The sequence below is a fragment of the Engraulis encrasicolus genome, unplaced genomic scaffold (genome assembly GCF_034702125.1).
Source record: "Engraulis encrasicolus isolate BLACKSEA-1 unplaced genomic scaffold, IST_EnEncr_1.0 scaffold_80_np1212, whole genome shotgun sequence".
NCBI lineage: Eukaryota > Metazoa > Chordata > Actinopteri > Clupeiformes > Engraulidae > Engraulis > Engraulis encrasicolus.
Genome location: NW_026946148.1, coordinates 222,212 through 236,480, shown reverse-complemented (window position 1 = coordinate 236,480; position 14,269 = coordinate 222,212).

Below are 14,269 nucleotides of genomic sequence, written 5' to 3'. Positions count from 1 at the left end.
TATGCCTGCAATTTTGATAATTTAATCTTTCTGTGTAATAGATCAGTAATTAGTCCCTCAAAATCTTCGCTACTGAGTGCCACAACCTCTCTGTGGTGGTATTTTATTTGAGCATTCATGTTGGCAGTCAATATATTTCCTTTCAAAATATTCCTCCTTGTGTTATTTTTAGAATTATCCAACTATTACAAAATGTTTTGGCCCTGTCCCAACTTTTTTGAGATTTGTTGCATGGGTCAAATTTAAAATGACCACATATTTCCCTCAAAACAATGCTTTTGCCTCATTTTAGCTGTTCCTATGTTGACCTTGTGCCATTGTGCATCTTATGCATGTATTGAATGTTTTGAAAATGCCAGCATTTTGATTTTATTCACAAAATACCAAGTGTCCCAACTTTTTTGGAATCCGCTTTGTAGACTATATCAGGTGTCATATATATAGAACTTACTTACTTACGTAAACTTACTTACCATTCATAGTGATAAGCACCACTGGTTTAGAGGATACCACTGATGGTGCATGAGAACACCCACATATGTTCAGGGGCAGCTCCAATGGCAGAAACCTCACTGCAGAATATAAAAAACTTTAGAAAATATAGTTGTATAATAGACAAAACAAATTACAAGATTTAGTATGCACTGCTTACTATTGTGTTGCTGAGTGACCTCCTCCACATCTCCACAAAATACCACTGACGGGGGTATAGGGCTATAAAACCCATCCATGGCGCACCTATTGTGTTGAGGATGTTTGTGATGGGTGGCAAAATCACATCCTGCACAGAGGAATGGATATGGCAGGCAATCTCTGCACCGCACAACTGCTGCTTTTGCTTTGCAGTTACTGCACTTATAGGCTGCACATTTCTCACTGCTGAGGAAATTCCTCAGCAGCTGTGGCCTTGCCTCCTCCCACCTCTGGCTGCAATTATTCTGACGGGTTTCCCAGTCTTGGGCTGGGCCTGGCCCATGTGGCTCTTGCGGTTGCTCCAGGCTGGTGGGGTCCTGTAGCAACTCCCTTAATATAGCCAGCTCTGCCTCTATGTATAATTGAAGAAAGAGTGTTTGCCATCAAAATAAACCCTGTTGGTGGTAATAATAATAATAATAATAATGATAATAATAATAATAATAATAATATTTGTATAATACAAGATTATAATTTTGTAAGAAAGACAATATGGTGGGACTTGCTTTCTGAAATTCACAACAACATTTAAACGTAGTCGGAATAACTACGCCTTACAATCAGCATACATCAGTTCACTAACCAGAATCAAGCTGAAAGGTACATGTATCCATTGCCTTTTCTCTCCTTTTATGGACACCTGAAGTAGAGGTAGACGCCTTGTGTCGTTCCCTCTGCCGCCAGCTGAAGGCTGGTTTCTGTGTGGTCTTTTTAGCTCTCTTCTGCAATTTAAATATTTAAACAAGCTCATGATAATTTGCTTAAAACTTCACCGTTGAAAAACGTCAATTGCTAAATGCCCCTCTTACTATATCGCGTTTCCGCTTAAGTATATTCTGCAGCCACTCTATTACCGATTAGGTGTTTGTGTGTACTGTAAATACTCACCGTTAATTTGGTCCAAGCACAGTGGGCTAGTAGTCTATAGCTTCTCTATCGGATGTCAAACTCTTGCCAGGATTTGCACCTGGAGTCTCCACCCATGTCATGGGTGGCGGTGTTGCTATTACACCAGAAGAGCCTTCCAGACAGAATAGTACTAAAATCTGCCATCAATAACTCTTCACTCAAATTACATCACACAGAAGGACTCTCTCTCTCTCTCCCACACAGACACACACACACACACACACTCCTTAATTTACCTGTACAGTGGTGCCTGTAGTCATCTAAGCCAGGGAAGCTGTCAATACCTACATGGAGTGTGTGTGTGTGTGTGTGTGTGTGTGTGTGTGTGTGTGTGTGTGTGTGTGTGTGTGTGTGTGTGTGTGTGTGTGTGTGTGTGTGTGTGTGTGTGTACTGCAAATGCTCACCGTTAATTTGGTCCCAACACAGTGAGCTAGTAGTCTATTGCAGTGTTGCCCAACCTTTTTTGTCATGCGTACCCCCAATGTCATTTTGCCATGTGATAAGTACCCCCCTCACTCATGCTCTATATCTGTTCCTCCATTCTAATGTGACCATGCCATATATTTGGTGGCATGAAATGTTTTCCAAGTACCCCCTGCAGTGTGGTCGCGTACCCCTAGTGGTTCACGTACCCCTGGTTGGGAACCACTGGTCTATAGCTTCCCTATTGGATGTCAAACTCTTGCCAGGATTTGCACCTGGAGTCTCCACCCATGTCATGGGTGGCGGTGTTGCTATTACATTACAAGAGCCTTCCAGACAGAATAGTACTAAAATCTGCCATCAATAACTCTTCACTCACATTACATCACACAGAGGGAATCTCTCTCTCATATATATCTCTCACACACACACACACACACTCCTTAACTTACCTGTAGAGTGGTGCCTGTCGTCATCTAAACCAGGAAAGCTGTGAATACCTACATGGATTTGGTGTGCGTGTGTGTGTACTCTAAATAATCAACATTGGCAAATTGGTCCAAACACAGTGGGCTGATAAAAAAAAAATCTGCAATGAATAACTCCTCTTTATCACACAAACATACCGTAAGTTGTAGGATGTACGATACGGTTACATGCAGAGGAAGTACGCCATAATATGAGTAGCATATAGCAAATCTATATTTAGGCTAGTCAATATAGCTCTAAAAAGGCCAAAATGTGGGACAAATTGCAATAGTCATGGTTCCTTAAACCCCGTTGCATCACATATTAAAACTATGGATTGATATTTAGTGGAACATGCTTTTTTTCAAGGTCAAAGTTGGAGATTTCTCATTCATTTTTCCTTAGGGTGAGATTATAGGAGGTAAATAGAATCAAATGTTAAACTATGACATATTGATTTGAAACTTTCACAATATTTTAAAACCCACATTAGGGTAAATATTTTTTGCATTGCAAGTTTTCTGAAATATGATGATGGAACATACTTTTTCAGAGGTCAAAAGTACCAGGTTTTACCCACTGAATGGCAAAATGTATTGGGAGGGAAAGAAATCTCATCGCCCCCTGCTGGCAACGTTCCAAGCCCCTGCAACAAATGACTGGGTTTTTTCTTTGAAAAATTACATCTCTGCCCTGACGACGAAGTAGAAGTAGTGGCAGTCATATTGTAGGCAAGTTGGCCCGTTTTATCGAATCAGGTGGTAAAATGCTCGGTTTTTCACTGATCTGAACTGATTTAAATATTCTTTAAAAAGCTAAGACAGAACTACACTGACTGGCATGTGTGACGTGTTTACTCCATGTAATTAGCATAGCCAAATTAGCATAGCCAAACATGAGCCAGAGAGGTGGTTACTCGTCACCACAGAAGCCATCATATCTACTAGAGAAGTTAAAACCAAACCAAAATGATCGCGTGTATATATGTTTAATAAGAAGACAATGTGGAACTCACAGGATTACAAGAATGTGAAGATATGCGAAGAACTTCCGTTCACTCGCGTTCATTTGTTTCTCTGTGTTGTCAACCAGGCGCGAAGCACAGCATGCTGGGAGCTGTAGTCCGTTTCCGACCAGATTGGCACAATTTCTATTTTTCTTAAAAGGGCAAAAAATTACTTAAGATTTTCACAGGTAGTAGTTCATCCTATTGTGTACGCTGAAAAATGTGTCTGGTGTTATAGTTCCTAGTCATATCTTTGTGGGATTTTTTTTTAAACTCGTCTATGGGAGTTTCAATAGGATCACCCTGGTGTTTGGAACGTAACCGCTAGGATCGCTGTTTTCCACTTTCCCTCCCAATTGGAACCAATTGACATCACCAAATTGACATATCATAGCTTTATTGTTTTTACCCCATTCTCCAAATATCTCCTATTGTCTCCCTATGGAAAAATGAATGGGAAATCTCCAACTTTGACCTTAAGTATTGTCCACTTAATATAAATCTGTAGATTTTTAATACGGTATGTCATTTAGACATACCTAGGGATTACAGAAAACTTACAATGATTACTATTGCAATTTGTCCCGGGTCAGACGATTGATAATTGTGGACATTGACACATTACCTTAGGTGGCTTGATTTTGCTTAGAATTGAGTCCGATTCCTGAAGCAGGACCTTCAGGCGTTCGGGTTTGGAAGACATAGTATCTAATGGATGCAAACAGAGAAATACGTGAGTATGCAGAGGAAGTACGCCATAATATGAGTAGCATATAGCAAATCTACACTGTAACAAATAGCTGTTTATTTACGGAAATTCTGCAACAGCATTCTACTGCTTTTCGAAAAAACAGACAACTACTGTGAAAATATTACTTTGAGTCACATATTGAGCAAAAACAGTAAGTACTGCACAATAGCAGTATTCGCCGTTGTGGAAAAAACTAGAGATGCACCGGATCCTGATTTTTAGGATCCTGCCGGATACCAGATCCACTGAATAAGATCCTGCCGGATCCGGAACCGGATGCCGGATCCTACAAAAGGTTTGAAACATATAGTCTACTCGCACACGTGGGCCCTTTTTATTACGTTGGCGCAAACTATTGTTTAGACTCATTGGCTTATTGCCACACTGCCTTCAATAGCCGCTTCCAAAGGGATTTCACTCCATGCAGTGATTGGGGTTGTGAAAGACTGAAAAGCCTAGGCTAGACATGCACCAGACCCTGATTCTTAGGTAACATGCCGGATACCGGATCCACTGCTTAAGATCCTGCCGGACTCGGACCCTGTGAAAAACTCTATTATCCTGACGGATCCGGATCCGGAACCGGAACCGGAACCGGATCCGGTGCATCTCTAGAAAATAACAAGTTATTTTAGGCAGCACCATTGAAACCCATTCATCCTCCACTTGTCCGTGATCACCATCAAACTTCAATACCACCTGAAGAACTGAAGTCATTCTGACTGGTTAAAGATTATCTGATACTATCAAGCATGATGAAACAATTCCTAAGGAAACTGCAATACTTAAAAAGTGCTTGATGCAGCAAAGTGTGAGTAGCACATGCATTTTGATAGTGATGAAAGTGTGAATGGCTGAAACATTTTAAGAACTTGTAACACTCTTGCAACAAGCAGCCCTATCTAAACCAATCTGCTAATCAGTGCCTGGCCTCACCTGAGTAGGGCTGTTATGCCATTATTCAATTACGGGCGTCACCTGCCAAGGGCCTGATGACTCTGGTCACATGGTACTCTTGCACCTGTATATAAATCTGGACTATCAACACTTCAGTTGCTTGCCTGCCTGCTGGCTGGCCTGCATGGCACAGCATAGCACTTGTTTGCCTACAAGCTTGCCTACAAGCTTGCTTACATGCTTGCACACTTTCCTCTTTGTGAAAGCTTGCTGTATGTGGCATCATTTGTGGCATTGTGGCATATAATGTGCCTGCTGCAAATTAGGCATTGCTTTGAGAGCTAGCTTGTAGTGCTGCTTGTTTGCTGTGCTACTTGGTGCAAAATATTTTTTAAAGACTGACCAATGCTATATTCATCATTGGCTCATCAAGAGATACAGTAAAAAGCCCACCTTGCACACTATCATTGTAACATAGCACTGCGTACTCTGACATTTTGTTCATGCCCACACTTTCAAAGGACCACCGCAAACCATTTTCTCAATACAGCATTGCGGCATAGTATCATGCTCAAGGCACTCCAGTCATGGTGAACGATGGGAGGGTGGGGTGGTAACATGGCCAGGGTACCACAGTTATGGTGAATGATGGGTGGGGTGGGAAGTTGCCATGGCCATATTCATGAATACAACTATGACCCAGTATTTGCCTGTCATCACACAGTACAATTCAACTTTTTAACTGAAATGTACTGTTATTTTTCAGTAGAGTACTGTTATTTAACAGTTCAATTGCTGCTGAAAAAATGTTATATACTGTGATACATTAAACAGCAATGAGCTGTATTTGATTTTTGGTGTGAAATAACAGTAGAATTACAGGTAAATATAATTGCCAGTAACTGCCGTTATTTTGCAGGGAAATTTTCTTAGAGTGTATATTTAGGCTAGTCAATATAGCTCTAAAAAGGCCAAAATGTGGGACAAATTGCAATAGTCATGGTTCCTTAAACCCCGTTGCATCACATATTAAAACTATGGATTGATATTTAGTGGAACATGCTTTTTTCAAGGTCAAAGTTGGAGATTTCTCATTCATTTTTCCTTAGGGTGAGATTATAGGAGGTAAATAGAATCAAATGTTAAACTATGACATATTGATTTGAAACTTTCACAATATTGTAAAACCCACATTAGGGTAAATATTTTTTGCATTGCAAGTTTTCTGAAATATGATGATGGAACATACTTTTTCAGAGGTCAAAAGTACCAGGTTTTACCCACTGAATGGCAAAATGTATTGGAACCAATTGACATCACCAAATTGACCTATCATAGCTGTATTGTTTTTACCCCATTCTCCAAATATCTCCTATTGTCTCCCTATGGAAAAATGAATGGGAAATCTCCAACTTTGACCTTAAGTATTGTCCACTTAATATAAATCTGTAGATTTTTAATACGGTATGTCATTTAGACATACCTAGGGATTACAGAAAACTTACAATGATTACTATTGCAATTTGTCCCGGGTCAGACGATTGATAATTGTGGACATTGACACATTACCTTAGGTGGCTTGATTTTGCTTAGAACTGAGTCCGATTCCTGAAGCAGGACCTTCAGGCGTTCGGGTTTGGAAGACATAGTATCTAATGGATGCAAACAGAGAAATAAGTGAGTAATAGGCCTACATCAGAGGGGAGAATAACTGTATAACTACCCTCTAGGCCAGGTGTCACCAACGTTGTGCCAGGTAGCCCTCCAGGAGCTTCTGAGGTGCCCACCAAGAATGTTAATAAACAGTGACGACTCCCAGATTTTAGTTACAGAATGCTTTTCTTGATTTAAATATGATATTATTTATTCTTTATAACTTATAAGCAAATTATCATTCAATAATAGGGTGATTTGAGAATGATGGCAAGACATCAGTAGAGGATTTTGAACAAAAGTAGCCCTCGGGTAGCCCTCAGACCCAGAAAGGTTGGGGACCCCTGCTCTAGGCTTTGGTTGGGCATAGTTCTACCGCCATTTCAGTGCCTTGACAGGTGTCGTGCCAAAAAGAGAGTCCCTGCCAGAAAACGAGTGACTTCGTATATTGACTGCCCCCTGTAACTCTGGACTACAAAGGGTCAGCTGCATCAAATTCACTGTACCGGTAGCCTACACCTGGCAACCTCCACTGCCACCCTAGATTTTTTGTGAATACTAGCCTTTCCAATCCTAATTTACAGAGTGGAGGGAACTACCAGCCCTGGAGCCCATAACTACCAGCCCTGTAAGTCAGGATTGCAAAGGGCAATACTCACCAAAATGTCTGGAGTGATAGTGGGGGGTGCCAGATGCTCAGTGATTTTGGTATAGCTAACTCTATGTAGTCCAAAGTTACAGGGGGCAGTCTATACGATGTCAATCGTTTTCTGTTGCCAGGGACTCGCTTTTTGGCAAGACACCGGCCGCCTAATTGATTACAAAAAAGCATACAAAAATATGTCATCCCTGAATGGCTGGACTACACAGATGCTTTAGGGCAGCTAACAGCCCATCGTGACAGTAGACAGCGCGCCAAAACGAGTAAGGTAATAGCTATGGATGAATGGGGAACGAATGAATGAATGAATGCTGCATGCATCATCATCGCTAGAGTATGAAATATGACGAATATTAACATTGCACGTAAATTACATGCTGCACGTACACCCGAAACATTTTCAGTTTCCCATAAGAAGAAGTAGAAAATACAACGCGTTAAGCTTCCTTTGATTCAATTCACCCATAGTTGAACTTCATTTAATGGCTACCAAAACATTGTCAAAATATCCGATCCGAGTGATCAGTGTTAAGATAATAAATCGTTCACAAATTGTGCTCTTACTTACTGGCGATTTCGTTTTCATACACGTATAGGCCTACTAGCTCGTGAAGAAATATGACGAGTCCTCCTCCTGAGCAGCATGTGTCGGCTATTCCTTCTATGACACAACTCTCACCCTGACCCAACCCCCCCACACACACAACTTTTTTTTTTCTTCTCTCTTTTTTTACACACACACACCTCTAGACCAGCGCCAAAGCGTTGTGACGTTGCATTGCGTGACGTTACAAATCTTCGTAAACTCAAACTAAAGTGGTTCGTGGCTTGCGGAAATTAATGGTAGAAATGTATGATGCAATTTATTTATGTTTCAAAAATGTTGTCATTCTTGATATGAAATGGATAAAATTGTCCTACTGCCATAACAGAAATCTCGTCTGAGCCCTGCATCCAACATGGTGACAAGATAAAAGGGGGGAAAGGAGGCGTGGTCATGAACGCGTTACATCGTACACTAAGGTACGATTTTTCGTGACACAACATTTCGTACTTGGCTATACGATTATGACTTACTGATAGCGTTGCAATTTCAGGACATAGTCAAGTAGGGCCCAAGTTATTTGACAACTGTTCAGTTCCTCCCTCCCAACCCCTAAACATTTTACGTAGCTGCTCCCGAAAAATTGCCACTTTCGTGGCATGCAGCATCTAAAGTTTAACCATGCTTCATTTTCTGCAGTACCGTGTTTCACCATCGCTGTTTAACAGTGTTTCTCCATAGCCACTGTGGTGTCACTGTTTTACCAGTTTTATCAGAACCACCGGTAGCAGACAACACAGCTGAATCACGATAACAGGAAGAAGGGTTTAAATTCGGATGTCGCGTTTATCTCTTTTCTATAGAGCTCCGAAGTCACCCGGAAACATGTAGCAAACTAGTATTTCTTGTTAGCATTTAAGGACTTTCCGGTTCCCAGCGACGACCGTGGGGAATGGGGACCAGTCTCAAATAAGGTGTGTGCAAACACGCGATTAGTTAACCCCCGCAAACTGACGAGGGTATTACAAATAGGCTGTAGGGATGACATGATTGATCATTTTTGTGTCAAACGCCGACATAAATATGATGTTACTATCACATGCTTAACCCGGAAAACTGGCAGACTACAGGAGGGAGATTTCACGAGCCGTGACCATGGTAACCCACGGCAAACCGCCACAAACCTTTCTAGTACGAGACTTTGGAGATACTTCTAACTAAGCTCTGATACGGGTTGTTTTTCACTTCTGGTAACACTCTTTTGATAAAACATAAATAGTGCCATACCTGCAATTACTCCAATCGCCTTGGTTTAGTAGTATACTTTCAAAACTTACCATCGAGGAGAAGTTTGCTCATGTGAGATGTAGTTCCCAAAAATTCACGAGTAGCCAAGGTATAGCAACATTACTTTATTATCGTTATGTTTAGGTTGATGAATACACATGTGTTGTTGTGCTACATTTGTTACCAAGGGAAGGATGCGGGGATAGGCGAATGATGGCAGTCAACGTTTGTCCTATATTTTTGCCCAATGTTAAAAGATATATTCCTGGAAACCGGATTTCCGTGAAAATGCAAATCCGTGCATACAACTCGTCGTCACCCACTTAGGAGCTCTATTGGTAAGCCGTGCTTCAAGTGCTTACATTAAGAACCGTCTCTGCTGCAGACGGCCATTCCAAGTAGCCCAATTGGGCAGGTAACCGCACAATCTGGCAACACTGGATATTTCATCTGCAGGCAGGTTGACTGCTTGGTCACTCATTTATTTATTTATTTTTAAAAAGGGACTTGGGACTTATTAAATTATCTGGGCCCTGGCCCATTATGTGCCAGTGACCAGGCAGTGAGCCTAAGTACTGTGAAATACTTATTATCCGCCTACTTGTTATAAATTTAAAAAAAAGACCCTCAGAAGGCCCTTCAATTATGTCCATGGACTGGACCTCTTTCATGAGCAGTCTGTGAGGAGCATAGGCGCCGACTTTTGTTTATGCCCGTGGGTGCTCGGGGTTCCCAACCGGGGGTCGCGACCCACTGAATGCCCCGTTTGTTTGCCATACCTTGCTTTTCAATAATATAATCGTTTCATCATGAGTTGGTCACTTCTATTTCAAAAAATGTGTAGGGCTAAATAATAATTGCAGGCCTATCCTATGTATTTTCCTTGTGGGTGTCAAATCAATAATTTACAATAAAATCGCCTATATTTGAATTGAAAATTGAATTACATTACAATCATTGGTGTACATCAAGGAGGTCTACATCATTGGTGTACATTGAACGCACGCAAAGCCCAGGCCACGCTTGCTGGTGCCTCTTTCTGTCCTAGTCGGCATCATGAATAAAGACCAGCTCATAACGGACCCAGAAGATCGCACATCATTTTTGTGCAGTAGCCAGACTGCGTCCAAACAGGATATCAATAAAATAATAATAAACAACAACAGCAGCAACGCGTGCGCCCACAGTGAATTCAGACTAGTGTTCAGCCACGCACTTTAGATTTAGAACATGAATACAATGTTCATATCACACACAAATAGCCTACGTGTCACAGAAATATGTTGAAATGTTAGGTTTGAGTCCAATGCATGACGCAGCGCATAGCCATGCACTTCATGCTAGCTATGTTCAAACTAGGCTACTCAGTCATGACTATATAAGCCAACAGTGCAGCCAGAACAGCAAAATGAAATGGCAAAATCATCCAACAGCGCACAACAAAAGTATGGATATGTAGTGACTCAACTTGATCATCCCAGCACTTATGTTGCCTTCACCAGCTCGGGACCTATCGAGACAGCTGACGACACTGCTCACATGACAATCGAGTTCTGGAGTTTGGCGCATGAACGCCACTGATCCCGGAACAATCGGGATTCATGCGTGTTTTGTTTTGGTTCTCTTTTCTTTTTTTCACCTCACCTTGAGCCTCCACACCCACGACATATAATTTTAGCTGAATTAAGCTTAATTAAACAGCCAGAGACCAGCATTACTGACATATGTGCATCTGCAATTGAATGACATTGACTGGTGTTGTTGATAGTGATTACAAGATGATATTTTAGCATTTATGATACTGTTTACATGTCAGTTGCATGCATGGGCGCCATGTTGATGATGCGTGTGTCGTCACACAAAACACAAGCTCGGGAGCTCGTTCTTCTATACTTCCGGCAGAGATCAACCTCGATAATTATCGATCTGACATTACGTCACCAAATGTTCACTCCCACTTTCCCCAGGTTTTAGGTCGGTTTTCTGGGGATTCTCGATTTTTTGAACGAGCCATTAGACCCAGAGTGTAGACAAAAATGGCCATAACAGAAAACGGCAGGCACACGGCGGTGCTACACATGGGATATCGCAGGATGATATGACAGTCAGTGACTTACCATTTTGTAGGCTAAACTTTCCGACTGCAAACCTTTGTCTGTAAGAGGTCCTAGCGTGTACTGAAATGTTTAGATCCTTCCATAACTTGTGAAATAACGCAATATAATAAACAGCTTAACACATAGCCTGTGATAGAACTACTTCTGCTTCTGAACCGTCTGCATAGACGCTGCACTGTTCTGAAATTTCATGTCGGGCATTTTCAGATTAGTCCACGAGGCATTTAGAGCGACAATGAAGCCTTCAACGGCATTTCACTAATGGAACTTTTCGGAATTTAACACCCAACATGTTTTAGCAATATCTGCTATCTCGAAGAGGTCTGCTATCATCATAAGGACTGATTGAGGGGAGAACAGTCCATTGGGCAAAATCCCTGTTTGCCATATGGTCAATCCAACCATGTTTCTATGGTTACTGTCTGATTGTGTAGAAGAGCAACGCAACGCATCTGACCACAGGGGAAAAGAAGGATCGGCGCGTGAAGTAGCTTACGTTATGTTGAATTTGAGTGGTATATCCTGCTGCATTTTGCAGCTGACCAACAACTGATTGACCATACTGTTTATATCTTTTGCCTATTCCTGTGTTCCAATCAATTGGGCCAGGAATGTGCATGTTTACAGTTACTTTGCTGATATCTGGAGAGCTCAGAGCAAGAGCCTCTGCTGTTGAAGGACATTGTGCCAGGGCACAGTGTGCTCGCGCCTAACTTTCCAGATAGCAGACACATCTAGGCTGTGTGTTATCCTTAACGATAGGTGTTTTAATGCTTTGTCACTCCTGGAGACATGGAGACGGCATCTTCCTTAACTAAGATCATACTTGCATACGTGTAACCTGCTGACATGAGGAAGACGGTATAAAAACTGTGGAGGAAATCTGGTATATAGAGTGACAGATTAGTTAGTGCTTGCACCTAAAGGATAATAAAAACGAACAGTATATTATATTACTTGCATTATATTTATATTACTATTATTACTTTTGTATACTTTTATTTCTATTATATTTGCATTTTTACTTTTAATATCTTAATTCTCTTATGTTGAACAGAGACACAGAAACTGGAGTGTGTGTGTGTTAGTGAGGGCAGCTGCGCCTGATAAGAGGCCAAAATCTGGGCAGACAGCCAAATGGAGGCTTGTATGTGGGCAAATGTCTGTGTGTGTGTGTGTGTGCCTTAACTTAAACGCCTATGCCTTAAAGAAAGGAGAAGAAAAAACATATTAATTAGTACATTAGGTTGGCGTTAAATTGGTTCTTATTAAAGCTTTATTTATGAAAAAAGATAAAGGTGATTATCCCTAGATATAACCATATAATAATAGAGAGTCCCTCTCCACATACAATGTGACTGACTGAAAGTCCAAGTGCACGGTGGGTTCTGCGGTGCTCGTTTAACACTTTGAGAGTTGATTTGATATCATTTGGACTTAGGTGAACTCTCTGGGTGTTGAATTTGCGCTGCGACATTTACGGTGTGATACCAGGCCATAGTTGGGAAGTTTCCACTGTAAGAGACCAGGTGCGCGACCTTGAAGATTAGGGAGTGAAGATGCCTGGGTGCAGGGACGGTTCTAAGGGGTGGCAGGGGGTGGCATTTGCCCCTCCAGAAATATGATTTGCCACCCAAATTAAGAGAACTGATTGTGACCAATAGCCTTAATGCTTGACAATTTCAGACATAGAACTTTAGGTTGCAGGGTTTCACTTTAAGGGATTCAATGTATCACATAAGTGTGTGTGTGGATTATATAGTGTTTATAATTTTCCCTTAGTGCAGGAGCATGCCCCCTGAAATACACTTTGCCACCCCAAAAATAAATGTCTGGAATCGCCCCTGTCTGGGTGTCTAGGACCCCTTAGATGTCCAGAAGGGTGACGTAAATTTTGCAGACATCTGATAACGTCATCTGATATTTGATTGGCCAAGAGGTGGTCACCTTATCATAACATCATCTGAGATTAGATTGGCCAAGAGATGATCGGACCAGGTGGACAAAGGACAGGGATTGGTCAGGTGTACAAGATGCCCCAGACCTGGTAGCATAAAAGCTGGCCAGTCCAGAGCTCGAGAGGACAATGCCAACGGAATCCCAAGAGACAACCTGACGCATCTCCTCAGTTGATCAACTTCGCGGTTTGCTGTCTGGATTTTGCAGTAAGTAATTCTCGACTTTGGTTTATGGGACTTAGTTTATTGAAAAGACTTAGGCTCCGAGAAAAACTTAGTCTCGGAGAAAAACTCAGTCTCTGAGGAAAACTTAGTTTCTGAGAAAACTTAGTCTCTGAGAAAAACTTGGCCTTTGGGAAAACTTTGGTTTTGCAGAAACTTGTTGTCTTGCTGAAATGTTTCAAGTCTAAGATGTATTGCATTGAAACTTGTACGTTGAACTTGCTTCTACAATGTCCCTAACCTGAGTCGAGTTAATAAAAGTCTCCATCAACAAACTATGCCGGTGTATTTGCCTATTGAATGATTTGTCTCCTAACTTATTCGTATTTTACCCCATATTCACATGGCCTGGTGATTGACACATCGATTGGAAACCACGACAAAACCGTTGCCACCATTTTGTCAGTTGTAGATCGATTTGCCTGTCATTCGCCAGAGATAGGATGCTGCCTAGATAGTGAAACGCTGTGAGACCTTGTCTCATTTTTATTTCTTTTTAACCTTTTTATTCTTCTTCTACTTTTACTTCTTTTATTTTCTTCTTATTCTTTTTGTAATCTCACTTTTTATATAATAAATTGTATCCTGATCGATCCTTTTAATTACGAAGTCAAGACTTATTTTATTTTTGCAAGTGAGTCAACTAAAACACAACGCAGAGTATTCATCCTTCAATTTTT